A 14,712-nucleotide genomic window follows, 5' to 3' on the forward strand; every position below is an offset into this window, starting at 1 on the left:
ACGATCTGGGTATAAACCATCTGTTTTGTTTCATATATTGTTCTTTGTTTCTTTCTTTGCTTGTTCTAGAGGTTAGTTTAGCACCAGCCTACCCAGTACCCCACCTCCGAGGAGAGGGGTATTGGAAAAATCAAATTCAAGGCCTTTGATTTGGGTGGACATCAAATCGCTCGTAGAGTCTGGAAGGATTATTATGCCAAGGTAACCGACAACGCTGTTCTTCTCAAACTCAAGCTTTTTCTATTTCCATTTCTGTTTGATTTCTTTGCTTTTGTGGTCAGTATTTTGGGCGTTAGCTTCTGTTGAGAAACCAATTTCCTATGAAATGAAGAAGAACTACCTCTCAATGCTTGTACCTTTTACGGCTTCTCATATGAGTGAAGTAGAGGGGCCGCTCCCCAGGCACAATTAATTACTTTTCAAAATTCAAATTCAAATTTCTTTTTCCTCTTCTTCTTCTTCTAATTAAAATACTAATTGCTTGAATTATGTTCTTCTTATTTTTGTTTATAATTATGGATTAGGGTTTATAATTGAGTTGACCGTTTGATCTATGGAACTCTATTTTTCTCTTCTTTCATTTGATCTATGGATGGTGTGTAATTAAAATTATTTGATCTCTTCCTTAATTTTCTTCTTCTTCATTATTAGGTTCTAATTAATTCTCTAATCAATCTTCAACCAAAATGAGGCGATGAAATCCCAAAATTATGCACAACAAATTGAGGAACATTCATTCCTACGCATCGGAATCCGGTGGTAAGTAAATTGGGGAACATTCATTCCTACGCATCGGAATCCGGTGGTAAGTAATTTACATTTCTTTATTGTCTTCAATTTTAATTAATTAACCTTAATTATTGCACCAAGCATTTCCTTGCTTAATTAATCGTGATTATTATTCTAATTATATATGGAGTATGTTAATTTTATATCGACATCCCTGGAAAGAGGGATTTAATTAGTTTTTTCCTGTTACATTTTTCATTTTTTTTAATATGTGACTTTTTAGATTGTTCTTTATTATTATAGTTCACTTTTATATTTTATTTGATTCAGATGTGGTTTGTTGTTAATTATATTTTGTTACATTCTCTCATTCATTTTTTTTTAATATGTGACTTTTTAGATTGTTTTAATTTATTATAGTTTCACTTTTATATTTTATTGATTACTTTTATATTTTATTTGATTCAGATGTGGATTGTTAATTATATGAGTGATGTTTTAGTTTCACCTTATTGTTATTCTTGGTAGATTTTTTTTTTCTTATTTTAAAGTAGAATATTGAATTAAATTTCTTTGAGACTAAGTATAATTTATTTAATATTTTTTTGCACGGATGGTTTAATTGTTTTCACTCGTGACATTCTTTTGTTTGTTTGTTACATTGTTTCTACTATGGATTCGATTACTCTTATCTCATAATGTGACATTCTTTAATTAGTTCCATTTTTGTATTCTCTATTTTATTAATTTTTGGTATTTTTTAAATTTCACTTTTTGTTCTCTATTTTAATTTTTTTTTTTATTCTTCTAGCTTTATTTGGTCCGGTTCCGCTAGTAAATTTCAACATTATTATTTCAAATGTTATTACTGGATTGTTTCAATTTCCCCCTCTTCTATGATCTCTTTTTGTCTTTTAGTTTTTAATATTTTGGGTTATATGCTAAGGGTTCAAAAAGTACCTTTTCCTTTAGAGTGTAACATTATCACTCCCTTGTCTTATTAGTTTCACTTTTTAAAATTTATTAGTTTTGTGTTTAATGTTACATATTATTGTAAGTCTCTTGACAATGTTAACTTTTTGTGTGTTTTATTATTTTTGGTACTTTCTTCTCTTACTTATTTGATTATATTGTATTTCTTTGGATGTAGCATTTATTTGTACTGTCATGGTGGTCATTTGCACTATGGATGGTTAAACTATATCTTTCATCTTTCTTTTCGTATTCCTTTTAATATTATTATATTTTTTGTACTTCTTTGGTAACCATTTGGTCATTTTTTCTTTTGGCATAATTGCATTTTGCACTATGGATGGTTTTTTTCTAACAATATGTGTCATCTTGAGTATCAGTTTTTGTATTGTTATTTATTTTTTGGTACATTTTTATTTATTCATTTTGACATTTTTAGAAATAGATTCTTATGTGTTGGATAAATGTAGAATTTATATATCTTTAGACATGCCTTTCCATTAATGGATAAGGTTTTAATTTTTTTCACCCTTAGTCTATGTTGTGTTATTGTTTTTGTTTTATTTTATTTGCTTTTTACCATAATTTGGTGGGGTGCGCACTCTTCAAATATCCTCATCCAGTTTCACATTATTCTTTTCTATTTTATTACTCTTTGTACATTTTTATTCTTTTCATTTAGTATTTTTTACAGAAGATATTTTATATATATTTCTTTCGGACCCAAGATGAAATAACTATTTATTTTGTTTGGCATGGATAGTTTAATTTTTTTTCACTCTTTCTCTTACCTCTTTTGATTCAATTAAAGTATTGGGTTCTATTGTTTGGGCATTATATGGTTTGCTCAAAATTTTTCACTTTCTTTATTCTCTATTTTATTATTTTTATATATTATTTTACGTATTGGTTGAAAAAAATCACTTTCTCTGTTGTGTAACATATTCTTCTAGTTTAATTATGTTTTGTTCTCTATTATGGATTGTGTTTGGTATATTTTTTCTATATGGATTGTTCTAATCCATATAGAAATCTTTATGAAATTTAGACCAATTATGGATGATTACTCATTTAGTTGTTTAAATAGATTATTATATTTTGTTTCATTTATATCAAATATAGTATTTATTTTTCTTTTGGCATGGTTGTATTTATATAGTTTTGTATGCACACTTCTCTTTTGTGTGAGTGACATGAATTTGGTACATTTGTTTGTTTATTTAACTATGAATGAGCTATCATTCTTTCTCTTCAAAATAATTCATTTATAAGCATATGTATTTCTTGACTATTATTTGTTGATTTTTTTGCAAAATTTTATTTTTTTGAAGTACTATATTTCTCTTAGTTTTATAATTTTTTGGTTCTAATTTTTAATTCGTCACTCCCTCTCCTATTTTAGTTTACTTTGTGTATTATTAGTTGGGATATTGTTTCGTTAGTTAAATTTGTGCAAGCGCATCATATTTTTATAATATATTTCTTTGGTATATTGCTTTAGTTTTACTTTGTGCATAATATTTTTTATTTGTTATATTGCTTTGTTAGTTATTTAATACAGTGCATTGTTGCACATCATATTTTTATAATATGTTTCTTTTATGGGACTTTATTTTAGTTCTACTATTATCAATATTGTTTGAATTATAGATTGTTCAAATAATTATCATTTTTCTCTTCTAGTGTCCATCATTAGTTTTTTATATTATTTTCTAATGATAATTTTTCTCTTCTAGTTTCACTTTTATATTTTATTTGATTCAGATGTGGACTGTTCTAATTTGTAGATTTTTATATGTGTGATGTTCTAGTTTCAGTTTATTGTTATTTTTTGTAGATTTTTTTCTTCTTTTAAAGTAGTATTGAATTAAATTTCTTTGGGACTAGAAGTATAATTTTTTAATACTTTTTTTGTCCGAATGGTAATTGTTTTCACCGTAAATTTTTCGTGACATTCTTTTGGTTGTTTGTTGTTTCTACTATGATTTTTTCAATTTCTCTCTTCTTATGTTGTCTTATAATGTGACATTCTTTAATTAGTTCCATTTTTTGTATTCTTTATGTTATTATTTTTTGTATTTTCTAAATTGCACTTTTTGTTTTTTCTATTTTATTTGCTTGTTTTTATAGTTCTAGCTTTATTCTTTTTTGTGTGACTATACAAGGGTGAACAGTCTTACCCTTTTCCTTTTCTGTGAGTTTTTTTTTTTTTTTTAATTATGGATTGTCCAAATTTTTATCACTCTCTCTTTTCCTTATTAGTTTAACCTTTTTAAATTTATTAATTGATTTGTTAGTTTTGTGCTTCATTTTACACATTATCATGTTCTTTCTATGTGTTTTATTATTTTTGGTACTTTCTTCTTTTACTTATTTGATTATATTTTATATCTTTGGGATGTAGCTGTTGGATGAGAAATTTTGAACTGATTACAAGTCACCACGTCGTTTGCTAAATTAACGACAAATTTCTAAAATCATTGACTTTGGGTCAGATGAGAAGACCCAGAGAGAATTCATTAACAAGCGAGGACTCCCAAGACTCCTGAAGTTGCACTCCTATAAGGCAGAAGACTCAGACACAAATACTCTTCCAAGGCTTCTACTTCAAGCTTCCAAGACTCCTGAAGCTGTATCCTGGACTTGACCTTTGAAGATACAAATACTCTTCTAAAACTTCTACTTCAAGCTTTCAAAACTCCTGAACTGCACTTTAAGGCTTGACCTTTGAAGACAAAAATACAACAAGACTTCTACTTCAAGCTTCCAAGACTCCCGAAGCTATACAGGAAGGCTTTTTGACCTTTGAAGACATACTCTTCCAAGACTTCTACTCCAAGCTTCCAAGACTTCTTCTACAAGAACGTTTGGTGCTTTGCTTCTTCAAGTCGCGCATCTACCAAACTGAGAGAGAATCGGATCAAGTAATGATCGAACCACATTGCATCAAATCAACTCCAACTACACCAACTTAAGTTCAACTCCATGAAACACGTTTCTCCGGAGATCTCGTATGGCTTTGGCACGCCCAGTGAGACCTTTCTACCTCTCATCTCTCTCTCGTCATCCGAGTCAAGAAACCTACAGATGGCATCAAACAAAGTTGCATCCAAAGCTACCACCATCGCAAGCAACACTTACATAAGCTCTGTCATCACGGAGCAAATCTGGGGCCAACTGATGGAATTTCCTAAAGGCGGAATCGTCATCAGAGAAAATCCCTTGTTTGAAAACTATGCTTCTGTTACTGATCTATCAGAGAAGGAATCACATTTTGATGTAGTGTCGGTCATGATGACTGACGTAATGACTGAGTCGACCATGGCAGATCTGAGGTAAAGATAAATCTCTTAATGGAGGAGCGAGATCATGAAATCGATGCTTTAAGAAATCAGATACATGCTCGAGATACTGCTGAATCAAGTCAATTCCCAACTACAAAAGCCCACAAAGGAAAGACTGTCTTGCAGGAAAGTCAGCCACCACAATCTACCTCTGTTGCCTCCCTATCAGTTCAACAGCTCCAGGATATGATCACAAATTCCATAAGAGCTCAGTACGAAGGACCGTTGCAAACCTTCTTTATGTACTGAGCCATACACCAAGAGAATCGACAACCTGAGAATGCCAGCTGGGTATCAACCTCCAAAGTTCCAACAATTTGATGGAAAGGGCAACCCAAAGCAACACATTGCCCACTTCGTACAAACGTGCGAAAATGCGGGAATAAGAGGAGATCTATTGGTCAAAGAGTTCGTCAGAACACTCAAAGGGAACGCTTTTGACTGGTACACAGACTTAGAGCCTGAGGTGATTGACAGTTGGGAGCAACTTGAAAGAGAATTCTTGAATCGCTTCTACAACACCAGACGCACCGTCAGCTGATGGAGATGACGAACTTCAAACAACAGAAAGGGGAACCAGTCGTCGACTACATCAATCGATGGAGAGCTCTGAGTCTGGATTGCAAAGATCGATTCACCTAGTTGTCTGCTGTGGAAATATGCACGCAAGGTATGCACTGGGAACTCCTCTATATCCTACAAGGGATTAAACCCGTACCTTTGAAGAATTAGCGACCCACACTCACGACATGGAGCTAAGTATCGCCAACCTACGAGGGACTTTCTGAACCACGAACCGAGGAAAGACCCACTTCCTTCAATTCCGACGGCCGGCATCTTCGGTAGATTTTCTCCCAAGAAGCTTTCTCACTAATCATCCAGAGAAAGTATCAGAAGTTTTTGCATGTCACACTGCCGGCATAGTGGAAGTCGACAACAATCATGTGACTGCCGAAGAAGTCAAAGATTCAGAAGAAATGAAGAAAAGAACAAGTCTTCGATCGTATTAAGCCTTCAACTGCTCGATCTTTAGTCTTTCAAAGATCGAGTATGGCCACGGTAGGAAAAGAAGACCAATGTCCAATGACTACTTCTGCTCGAACTTCAGCCTTCAAAAGGCTAAGTATATGCACATCAAAGAAAGATCAACCTCCAGCATCTGCTTTCGATCGTCTCAAGACTAGCGATCAACGTAAAGGAAGGATGAAAATCTTAAAGCCAACATCATTCCATGAAGAAAGCAACGACGAAAAGATTCACAGTCGTGTCCCTTCACGCATCAAGAGGAAATTTTTTGTTGACATAAGTACAGAAGGTTTCTTGATAGTGAAGCCAAAACTCATCGTATTGACGAATCCTACAAATGAAGAGGATAATCAAAACCTCGAAATAACAGCTTCTGAAGTTTAAATAAAAGCTCCTCATCGCAAGAGCCTAAACTGCATGATGCTTCTAACCCACATGAGCTTAAGATGTGAATGGACCCAAAAAAAAAAAAAATTGTAAGAACTACGTTACGACTTGATCCCTTTCATTATAAAGGGTACGTAGGCAACTTAAAGAAATTTAAGTTCAGTCGCGCATAAAAAGGAAAAAAATTCCATCGAACTACATTATGACTTGATCCCTATCATTAAGAAATGAATGTGTAGATTGAAAGAAACTTCAAGTTCAGTCCAGTTAAAAAAAAAAAAAAAAACTTTAACTACGTCATGATTCGATCCCTTTCTTTAAAGGTACGAAGAAAACTTAAGAAATTTAAGTTTGGTCCATCAGAAGAGGTACCACAACCACCTAAGTATAATACTACAAGATTGATGTTGATCATCCCCGTCAAAGAATGACATTTAAATTGAAGATGTTCATCCCTATTGGGGACAACACAATGGGTGTTCATCCCTCGTAAGGAGCCAACATAGTAAATAAAAGGCACACACGTGGAATGCGCTTCGCTTCCTCTTTAAAAGTAAACTTATACACTTCTCCATCTTCAAGTTTTAGAGTCTCCATCAATGCTTCATCTTCATGCTCAAAGTCTTAAGTCAAGCCAGCCCTTCATGCTGAATCAAACTCAAATGCGAAGAATTTGTCGATGTTTTGTCAAACTCAAGTGTGAAGTTCTCGTCGATGCTTCTCCATATTTAAGTTCAAAGGCTTCATAAATACTTCTCCATCTTTAAGTTCAAAGGCTTCGTATCAGCCTCTCCATCTTTAAGTTCAAGATTGGCATGCATGGCCTCACTAAATCTTCAAGTTAAAGATCAAGTGCATGACTCCGCTCCATCTTCAAGTTCAAGGTCAGTGTGCATGGCTCGGCTCCATCTTCAATGAGGTCTACAAAATCATGACGCAGCTTCGCTTCATCTCCAAACTAATGACGCGGCTTCACTTCATCTTCAAAGACGTGGCGTGGCTTCGTTTCATCTCCAAACTAATGACGCGGCTTCACTTCATCTTCAAAGTTGTGGCTTGGCTTCATTTCATCTCTAAACTAATGACGCAGCTTCGCTTCATCTCTAAGCCGTGGTGTGGCTTCGTTTCATCTCCCCATGCACAAGGTAAAACTAATTAATTACTTTTCAAAATTCAAATTCAAATTTCTTTTTCCTCTTCTTCTTCTTCTAATTAAAATACTAATTGCTTGAATTATGTTCTTCTTATTTTTGTTTATAATTATGGATTTTCTATGGAACTCTATTTTTCTCTTCTTTCATTTGATCTATGGATGGTGTGTAATTAAAATTATTTGATCTCTTCCTTAATTTTCTTCTTCTTCATTATTAGGTTCTAATTAATTCTCGAATCAATCTTCAACCAAAATGAGGCGATGAAATCCCAAAATTATGCACAACAAATTGAGGAACATTCATTCCTACGCATCGGAATTCGGTGGTAAGTAATTTACCTTTGTTTATTGTCTTCAATTTTAATTAATTAACCTTAATTATTGCACCAAGCCTTTCCTTGCTTAATTAATCGTGATTATTATTCTAATTATATATAGAGTATGTTAAATTCATATCGACATCCCTGGAAAGAGGGATTTAATTAGGTTTTTCCTGTTACATTCTCTCTTTAATTTTTTTTAATATGTGACTTTTTAGATTGTTGTTTATTATTATAGTTCTCTTTTATTTGATTCAGATGTGGTTTGGTTTTAATTATATTTGGTTACATTCTCTCATTCATTTTTTTTAATATGTGACTTTTTAGATTGTTCTAATTTATTATAATTTCACTTTTATATTTTATTTGATTCAGATGTGGATTGTTAATTATATGAATGATGTTCTAGTTTCACCTTATTATTATTCTTGGTAGATTTTTTTTTCTTCTTTTAAAGTAGAATATTGAATTAAATTTCTTTGGGACTAAGTATAATTTATTTAATATTTTTTGCACGGATGGTTTAATTGTTTTCACTCGTGACATTCTTTTGTTTGTTTGTTACATTATTTCTACTATGGATTCGATTTCTCTGTTGTCTCATAATGTGACATTCTTTAATTAGTTCCATTTTTGTATTTTTTATTTTATTAATTTTTGGTATTTTCTAAATTTCACTTTTTGTTCTCTATTTTATTTTCTTGTTTTTATTCTTCTAGCTTTATTTGGTCCGGTTCCACTAGTAAATTTCAACATTATTATTTTTCTAATGTTATTATTGGATTGTTTCAATTTCCCCCTCTTCTATGATCTCTTTTTGTCTTTTAGTTTTTAATATTTTGGGTTGTATGCTAAGGGTTCAAAAAGTACCTTCAGTTGATTTGTTAGTTTTGTGTTTAATGTTACATATTATTGTAAGTCTCTTGACAATGTATTACTTTTTGTGTGTTTTATTATTTTTGGTACTTTCTTCTTTTACTTATTTGATTATATTGTATTTCTTTGGATGTAGCATTTATTTGTACTGTCATAGTGGTCATTTGCACTATGGATGGTTCAACTATATCTTTCATCTTTCTTTTCGTATTCCTTTTAATATTATTATATTTTTTGTACTTCTTTGGTAACCATTTGGTCATTTTTTCTTTTGGCATAATTGCAATTTGCACTATGGATGGTTTTTTTTCTAACAATATGTGTCATCTTGAGTATCAGTTTTTGTATTGTTATTTATTTTTTGGTACGTTTTTATTTATTCATTTGGACATTTTTAGAAATAGATTCTTATGTGTTGGATAAATGTAGAATTTATTTATCTTTAGACATGCCTTTCCATTAATGGATAAGGTTTTAATTTTTTTTCACCCTTAGTCTATGTTGTGTTGTCGTTTTTGTTTTATTTTATTTGCTTTTTACCATAATTTGGTGGGGTGCATACTCTTCAAATATCCTCATCCAGTTTCACATTATTCTTTTCTATTTTATTACTCTCTGTACATTTTTATTCTTTTCATTTAGTATTTTTTACAGAAGATATTTTATATATATTTCTTTCGGATCCAAGGTGAAATAACTATTTATTTTGTTTGGCATGGATAGTTTAATTTTTTTTCACTCTTTCTCTTATTGTTTTGGCATTATATGGTTTGTTCAAGATTTTTCACTTTCTTTATTCTCTGTTTTATTATTTTTGGTGTATATATATATATATTATTTTACGCATTGGTTGAAAAAAATCACTTTCTCAGTTGTGTGACATATTCTTCTAGTTTAATTATGTTTTGTTCTCTATTATGGATTGTGTTTGGTATATTTTTTCTATATGGATTGTTCTAATCCATATAGAAATCTTTATGAAATTTAGACCAATTATGGATGATTACTCATTTAGTTGTTTAAATAGATTATTATATTTTGTTTCATTTATATCAAATATAGTATTTATTTTTCTTTTGTGGCATGGTTGTATTTATATAGTTTTTGTATGCACACTTCTCTTTGTGTCGTGACCATGAATTTGTGCATTGTTTTGTTTATTTAACATGAAGACCTATCATTCTTTCTCTTCAAAATAATTCATTTATAAGCATATGTATTTCTTGACTATTATTTGTTGATTTTTTTGCAAAATATTATTTTTTTGAAGTACTATATTTCTCTTAGTTTTATCATTTTTTGGTTCTAATTTTTAATTCGTCACTCCCTCTTCTATTTTAGTTTACTTTGTGTATTATTAGTTGGGGATATTGTTTCGTAGTTAAATTTGTGCAAGCACATCGATATTTTTTAAATATATTTCTTTGGTATATTGCTTTTATTTTTTTTTTATTTACTTTGTGCATAATATGTTTTATTTTTATATTGCTTTGTTATTATTAATATAAGTGCATGTTGCCACACATATTTTTTATAATATGTTTTCCTTTTATGGGACTTTATTTTAAAGTTCCTACTATAATCCATATTTTTTTGAATTATAGATTGTTCAAATAATTATCATTTTTCTCTTCTAGTGTCCATCATTAGTTTTTTATATTATTTTCTAATTATAATTTTTCTCTTCTAGTTTCACTTTTATATTTTATTTGATTCAGATGTGGACTGTTCTAATTTATAGATTTTTATATGTGTGATGTTCTAGTTTCACTTTATTGTTATTTTTTGTAGATTTTTTTTCTTCTTTTAAAGTATTATTGAATTAAATTTCTTTGGGACTAGAAGTATAATTTTTTTATACTTTTTTTGTCCGAATGGTAATTGTTTTCACCGTAAATTTTTCGTGACATTCTTTTGGTTGTTTGTTGTTTCTACTATGATTTTTTCACTTTCTCTCTTCTTCTGTTGTCTTATAATGTGACATTCGTTAATTAGTTCCATTTTTTGTATTCTTTATGTTATTATTTTTTGTATTTTCTAAATTGCACTTTTTGTTTTTTCTATTTTATTTGCTTGTTTTTATAGTTCTAGCTTTATTCTTTTTTGTGTGACTATACAAGGGTGAACAGTCTTACCCTTTTCCTTTTATGTGAGTTTTTTTTTTTTTTTTTAATTATGGATTGTCCAAATTTTTATCACTCTCTCTTTTCCTTATTAGTTTCACCTTTTTAAATTTATTAATTGATTTGTTAGTTTTGTGCTTCATTTTACACATTATCATGTTCTTTCTATGTGTTTTATTTTTTTTGGTACTTTCTTCTTTTACATATTTGATTATATTTTATATCTTTGGGATGTAGCTGTTGGATGAGAAATTTTGAACTGATTACAAGTCACCACGTCGTTTGCTAAATTAACGACGAATTTCTAAAATCATTGACTTTGGGTCAGATGAGAAGACCCAGAGAGAATTCACTAACAAGCGAGGACTCCCAAGACTCCTGAAGTTGCACTCCTATAAGGCAGGAGACTCAGACACAAATACTCTTCCAAGGCTTCTACTTCAAGCTTCCAAGACTCCTGAAGCTGTATCCTAGACTTGAGCTTTGAAGATACAAATACTCTTCTAAGACTTCTACTTCAAGCATCCAAGACTCTTGAAGTGCACTCTAAGGCTTGACCTTTGAAGACAAAAATACAACAAGACTTTTACTTCAAGCTTCCAAGACTCCCAAAGCTACACAGGAAGGCTTTTTTACCTTTGAAGACATACTCTTCCAAGACTTCTACTCCAAGCTTCCAAGACTTCTTCTACAAGAACGTTTGGTGCTTTCCTTCTTCAAGTCGCGCATCTACCAAACCGAGAGAGAATCTGATCAAGTAATGATCGAACCACATTGCATCAAATCAACTCCAACTACACCAACTTAAGTTCAACTCCACGAAACACGTTTCTCCGGAGATCTCGTATGACTTTGGCACGCCCAGTGAGACCTTTCTACCTCTCATCTCTCTCTCATCATCCGAGTCAAGAAACCTACAGATGGCATCAAAGAAAATTGCATCCAAAGCTACCACCGTCGCAAGCAACACTTACATAAGCTCTGTCATAACGGAGGAAATCTGGGGCCAACTGATGGAATTTCCTAAAGGCGGAATCGTCATCAGAGAAAATCCCTTGTTTGAAAACTATGCTTCTGTTACTGATCTATCAGAGAAGGAATCACATTTTTATGTAGTGTTTGTCATGATGACTGACGTAATGACTGATCTGAGGTAAAGATAAATCTCTTAATGGAGGAGCGAGATCATGAAATCGATGCTTTAAGAAATCAGATACATGCTCGAGATACTGCTGAATCAAGTCAATTCCCAGCTACCAAAGCCCACAAAGGAAAGACTGTCTTGCAGGAAAGTCAGCCACCACAATCTACCTCTGTTGCCTCCCTGTCAATTCAACAGCTCCAGGATATGATCACAAATTCCATAAGAGCTCAGTACGAAGGACCGTTGCAAACCTCCTTTATGTACTGAGCCATACACCAAGAGAATCGACAACCTGAGAATGCCAGCTGGGTATCAATCTCCAACGTTCCAACAATTCGATGGAAAGGGAAACCCAAAGCAACACATTGCCCACTTCGTACAAACGTGCGAAAATGCGGGAATAAGAGGAGATCTATTGTTCAAACAGTTCGTCAGAACCCTCAAAGGGAACGCTTTTGACTGGTACACAGACTTAGAGCCTGAGGTGATTGACAGCTGGGAGTAACTTGAAAGAGAATTCTTGAATCGCTTCAACAGCACCAGACGCACCGTCAGCATGATGGAGATGACGAACTCCAAACAACGGAAAGCAGAACCAGTCGTCGACTACATCAATCGATGGAGAGCTCTGAGTCTGGATTGCAAAGATCGATTCACCGAGTTGTCTGCTGTGGAAATATGCACGCAGGGTATGCACTGGGAACTACTCTATATCCTACGAGGGATTAAACCCCGTACCTTTGAAGAATTAACGACCCACGCTCACGACATGGAGCTAAGTATCGCCTACCTATGAGGGACTTTCTGAACCACGAATTGAGGAAAGACCCACTTCCTTCAATTCCGACGGCCGGCAACTTCGGTAGAATTTCTCCCAAGAAGCTTTCTCAATAATCATCCAGAGAAAGTATCAGAAGTTATTGCATGTCACACTGTCGGCATAGTGGAAGTCGACAACAATCATGTGACTGCCGAAGAAGTCAAAGATTCAGAAGAAATGAAGCAAAGAACAAGTCTTCCATCGTATTAAGCCTTCAACTGCTCGATCTTTAGTCTTTCAAAGATCGAGTATGGCCACGGTAGGAAAAGAAGACCAATGTCCAACGACTACTTCTGCTCGAACTTCAGCCTTCAAAAGGCTAAGTATATGCACATCAAAGAAAGATCAACCTCCAGCATCTGCTTTCGATCGTCTTAAGACTAGCGATCAACGTAAAGGAAGGGTGAAAATCTTAAAGCCAACATCATTCCATGAAGAAAACAACGACGAAAAGATTCACAGTCGTGTCCCTTCACGCATCAAGAGGAAATTTTTTGTTGACATAAGTACATAAGATTTCTTGATAGTGAAGCCAAAACTCATCATATTGACGAATCCTACAAATGAAGAGGATAATCAAAACCTCAAAATAACAGCTTCTGAAGTTTAAATAAAAGCTCCTCATCGCAAGAGCCTAAACTGCATGATGCTTCTAACCCACATGAGCTTAAGATGTGAACGGACCCAAAAAAAAAAAAAATTGTATGAACTACATTACGACTTGATCCCTTTCATTATAAAGGGTACGTAGGCAACTTAAAGAAATTTAAGTTCAGTCGCGCATAAAAAGGAAAAAATTCCTTCGAACTACATTATGACTTGATCCCTATCATTAAGAAATGAATGTGTAGCTTGAAAAAAACTTCAAGTTCAGTCTAGTTAAAAAAAAAAAAAAAAAAAACTTGAACTACGTCTTGATTCGATCCCTTTCTTTAAAGGTACGAAGAAAACTTAAGAAATTTAAGTTTGGTTCATCAGAAGAGGTACCACAACCACCTAAGTATAATACTACAAGATTGATGTTGATCATCCCCGTAAAAGAATGACATTCAAATTGAAGATGTTCATCCCTATTGGGGGCAACACAATGGGTGTTCATCCCTCGTAAGGAGCCAACACAGTAAATAAAAGGCACACACGTGGAATGCGCTTCGCTTCCTCTTTAAAAGTAAACTTATACACTTCTCCATCTTCAAGTTTTAGAGGCTCCATCAATGCTTCATCTTCATGCTCAAAGTCTTAAGTCAAGCAAGCCGTTCATGCTGAATCAAACTCAAATGCGAAGAATTTTTCGATGTTTTGTCAAACTCAAGTGTGAAGGTCTCGTCGATGCTTCTCCATATTTAAGTTCAAAGGCTTCATCAATACTTCTCCATCTTTAAGTTCAAAGGCTTCGTATCAGCCTCTCCATCTTTAAGTTCAAGATTGGCATGCATGGCCTCACTAAATCTTCAAGTTAAAGATCAATGTGCATGACTCCGCTCCATCTTCAAGTTCAAGGTCAGTGTGCATGGCTCGGATCCATCTTCAATGAGGTCTACAAAATCATGACGCAGCTTCGCTTCATCTCCAAACTAATGACGCGGCTTCACTTCATCTTCAAAGACGTGGCTGGCTTCGTTTCATCTCCAAACTAATGACGCGGCTTCACTTCATCGTCAAAGTTGTGGCGTTGCTTCATTTCATCTCTAAACTAACGACGCAGCTTCGCTTCATCTCCAAGTCGTGGTGTGGCTTCGTTTCATCTCCCCAGGCACAAGGTAAAACCAATTAATTACTTTTCAAAATTCAAATTCAAATTTCTTTTTCCTCTTCTTT

General features: G+C 33.1%; 1 long non-coding RNA gene across 3 annotated transcripts; it reads left to right on the forward strand.

The window, feature by feature from the left end:
• Positions 1-48: 48 nt before the first annotated feature.
• On the forward strand, positions 49-13,550 carry LOC150030696 (uncharacterized). 3 transcript variants are annotated; one of them, XR_016526602.1, is made up of 5 exons: positions 49-201; positions 652-805; positions 4,106-7,603; positions 7,830-7,937; positions 11,168-13,550. It is a non-coding gene; the product is annotated as an uncharacterized LOC150030696 (long non-coding RNA). The 3 variants fall into 3 exon arrangements; XR_016526603.1 differs by having other exon boundaries at positions 4,197-7,603; XR_016526604.1 differs by having other exon boundaries at positions 11,259-11,817.
• Positions 13,551-14,712: the final 1,162 nt, after the last annotated feature.

The sequence above is a fragment of the Benincasa hispida genome, unplaced genomic scaffold, assembly GCF_027475165.1.
Source record: "Benincasa hispida cultivar pf3 unplaced genomic scaffold, pf3_genome.v1.1 HicScf1682, whole genome shotgun sequence".
Taxonomy (NCBI): domain Eukaryota; kingdom Viridiplantae; phylum Streptophyta; class Magnoliopsida; order Cucurbitales; family Cucurbitaceae; genus Benincasa; species Benincasa hispida.